Consider the following 3,873-nt stretch of genomic DNA (forward strand, 5'->3'; position numbering starts at 1 on the left):
AAGGAGAAAGTTGTAATTTTCTTTATTTCTTGTGTTATTTGATTTTCGTTGTAACCGGATCTAAAAAAGACCGGATCTTTTGTAACCCAAGATGACAATTATTTCAATGAAGAAAGCAACGATTTTTTGAGCGAACAATCTGGCGACCACAGTGGGAGCCACCGATCTCGCTGCCGAGATCGATGCGTCGCAGCCGCGGATTCCGATCCCGGTCGAGGAGGAGGTCGAGTATGAGTTCGACCAAGCCAAGTTCGAGGAGTACATGTCCTCGTCCGGATCTACCTCCCCCCGCAAGTCCAAGAAATCCTAGAAGTTCTCCTCCAGGAGAAAGGTTTGTTGGTATGAAGAAGTCGAAGCCACCAATGAAGATCTCGCCCCGTTTGATGCCAAAGTCGCATCGGGTGAGATTCCTCCAGTTTCCAACCAGGTCAGATCTGCTCTGGCCAACTCTTCTGCCACAGAGGGCGTGGTGACTCTCTCGAAGAGAGCTCGCCAAAGGCAACGTCAACGCCTTGCGAAACGATTCGCAAAGGCCATGGAGTCAGTTAAGTCCCGTAAAGTGATCCCTGCTCTTCACTCGCAGCTGATGATCGCCTTCTAGGATTTTGAGCAAACCCTCAGCTATCAACGGACTTGATTTGTCTTTACCAACTGCCGTTTGAGTTGGACTAGCCATGCTCTTGCCCTTAGCATGGTAAGTTGTCGAGGAGTTTCTCTTAGGCTCAATGCTAAAATTTCTCCTCTATCCTTAGCCTTTCGAGGCATTTGGATTAAGAGTGTAGGGAGCAGTTTAGACTCATGCACCAGTTGGAGTGTAAGGGGGCAGTTTAGACTCATGCACCAGTTGGAGTAAGGGGGGCAGTTTAGACTCATGCACCAGTTGGAGTAAAGGGAACAGTTTATACTCGTATACCCGTTGGAGTCTAGGGGGGAAGCTTATCTTAGGGCAAAGATGAAGACGAACCCTAATTTGTCTTCTCTTGGGGGCAAAGACGAACCCTGAAATAGCAGCACATCGCATAGTAGGCCACTATCAAACAACAACGCCTTTAATGGGAAAGACGGTGCTGGGAGAATCAAATCGTTCAGGGACGTATGAGTGTGACGATTGATTGGACAACATCATTTGCGGGAATGACGGTGTCGGCTATCAGAGGTAATCGTTAACATGATAGGAATTGCCGCGATCGGAGCGACTTTGAGGACCTACCATCCTTTTGAAGAGGATTGGTAAGTTGATTCGTCAGAGGTGACCGTTAACATGACAGTGGGGGTCCCGCCATCCTATTAAAGAGGATTGGGGGGGGATTGTGGCTTTGGTCCTAACTATCTGAAGGTTTGACCAAGTGGGAGTTTGATGCAGCCCACCTGAACTGCTAGTCTCGCCTGTTTTGAGCGGTTCGCCATAAATGGAAACCTTGCTCAAGAAGTGGGGCTCGCCTAACTGTTAGGCTCGCCTGATTTGAGCGGTTCGCCGAAACTGGGAACCTGGCTCAAAGAGATGAACTCGCCTAAACTGTTAGACTCGCCTGTTTTGAGCGGTTCGCCATAACTGGGAACCTGGCTCAAGAAGATGGGCTCGCCTAAACTGTTAGGCTCGCCTGATTTGAGCGGTTCGCCCGTACTATGAACCTGGCTCAAGAAGTGGAAGTATAGGGAATAGTTTAACCTCTTATACCAGTTGGAGGAGCAGAAGAAGCCGTTTATACTCGTGTACTTGTCGGAGTGTTAAGGGAGCAGTTTAAACTCATGCACCAGTTGGAGTAAAAGACTGCATAGGCTTGCCGGATTTGAGCAGTTTGCCTAACACATCGGGAAACCTGGCTCAAAGAGATGGGCTCGCCTAAACTGGCTAGGCTCGCAATATGAATTTGAGGCGGTTCGCCAAAAATGCGGAACCCTGGCTCAATAAGGTTGATTCCCCAGCGCAAGCTGAATAATATATTCAGGCTGTCGTGGGCGGATATGAGGGATTGCGCCCTCGAGACGAGCGATAAGAGCTTTTCGAATCGCCTGCTGTTCCTGGATCTTTTTGAACTGCAAGGAGGCGTTCATGTTCGACGACGGAGGCGTATTCTGCGTCGAAACACAAATGGTGAATTCCTCTTGCACAGCGGGTTTTTTTTTTGGGGTCTGCGAGGATCGTTCATCGACCATTCAGGCAGCCGCCTAGACCTGCCTTTCTCGAAATCTCGGCCTGGCGGCTCAAACTAGGTTCGTGTGGGAAAAGAACCCACCTTGCCTCTCGGCTTGGGTAGAATCGCCTCAGGCTTGTTGCCTCAGCCTCTGGGGCTGGGCCCCGCGCACGACTTCTGCCAACCATCGGCGAAGATGTATTGCTCGCGAGAAGAGGACGATTGGTAAGTTAAACCCTCTTCGATTTGATCCAAGGGACCTCAACAGTAGTCCGCTGCAAGCGGGCAACTTCGTCAGACTGCGCCACCACAAATTCATCTTGAATGAAAGCGCAATTCTCGCCACTGTGGTCGCCAATCCAATTCTGTAGGTGACAAACTTTTGATTCATATCCGAAGAAGAGGAGATGTTGCGTTTGTATTATAAGAAAAGCTTATTACATAACTAAATGAATCAAAAATGTAATTACAAAAAAAAGCGGAGGAAAGGCCCATCCTTCGTTATAAGCGTGGGTTCCTCACGGTGGCGATAGGATTGGCCTCGCTCGGTCGCTCGTGCGAGTCTGGGCTCCCTTGGACGATCCGATCGAAGTTGCTGCCGGAGCCTCAGTTCTCCAACGAGGGAGTCCCTCTTGGCAAAGGTCCAGGTTCAACCTTCTGGAGATTAGCCAGCTAGAATATGCAAGCGGCACATTCCAGCTTCTTCATGGCTGGCTGAAGATGGGTTTTTAACAGGCAAGGGGTGGATGGCTCTCCTTGAATTCATGGGATTTGACCACTAATAGAGTGAGGGAGATAGCTTGAACCGCCTTGAATTATGGATGTGACGCACACGTTGTTCGGAGACGTCCTGCTGTTGCATCGTACCAGTCAATGTCCATTGCGAAGAGCTGTGGGACTCTGGCATCACGCTACCATAGGATGGAAGGCCCCTCGCTCCCGTATGCGTGACACGGCTGTCAGATGCTTGGCGTGAATCTGACCAACCAACGCGAGAGCAGTTGCAGGCTCTCGTCCTGTCGCCCTGGACAACTGAGGTGAGCCCGTCATTTATGAGAGGTGCAGGCTGTTTCGGCGCCTGTCCGCTGCATATCGTACTGTGGACGGCCATTCTGACGGGCCTGAGTATTGTGGCACCTCTGCCCTTGATTTGTGGGATTTGAACCAACTTGATGTAACTGTTCCCAATAACTCCAAGTGGGGCAGTTGACATTATATATCAACTCTGAGCCTTACCATAATCATTACCGCGGTCTGCAGGGCTTGGGTCTGCAGGCGGCACTTAGGACTGCCAGGCAGACTTCGGTCTGGCAGGCGAGCTTGCAGGCGAACTTGGGTTGGCCACGGCGAGTTTGGGACTTACGCAGGGCCGGACTTTGGCTCTGCAGGCGAGGCTAGCAAGGCGAACTGGGTTTGGGCAGGCGAGCTTTCAGGTGCGCAGGTAGAGAGCTTTGGTCTGCAGGGCGGGATTTGGGACTGGGCAGGCGATATTTCGAGTTGGCAGCGAGCAGGCCAGACTTGGGTCTGCACCGGCGCGATATTGAGCTGCAGGCGAGCTCTTAGAGCAATGGATTGAAGAATAACGTACCGCGTAACTTTCAAACGGGCGATAAAGTCCGGAATTGGGACGAATCATATATTGAAAATCGCCCTAAATCTCTGACGAGATGGCAGCCATCGCGACACGACGAGCGCCGAAGCTTCGGTCGCGTTACCTCTACGTTTTGGACCAAATTCG

The sequence above is a fragment of the Asparagus officinalis genome, chromosome 5 (assembly GCF_001876935.1).
Source record: "Asparagus officinalis chromosome 5, Aspof.V1, whole genome shotgun sequence".
NCBI classification, from domain to species: domain Eukaryota; kingdom Viridiplantae; phylum Streptophyta; class Magnoliopsida; order Asparagales; family Asparagaceae; genus Asparagus; species Asparagus officinalis.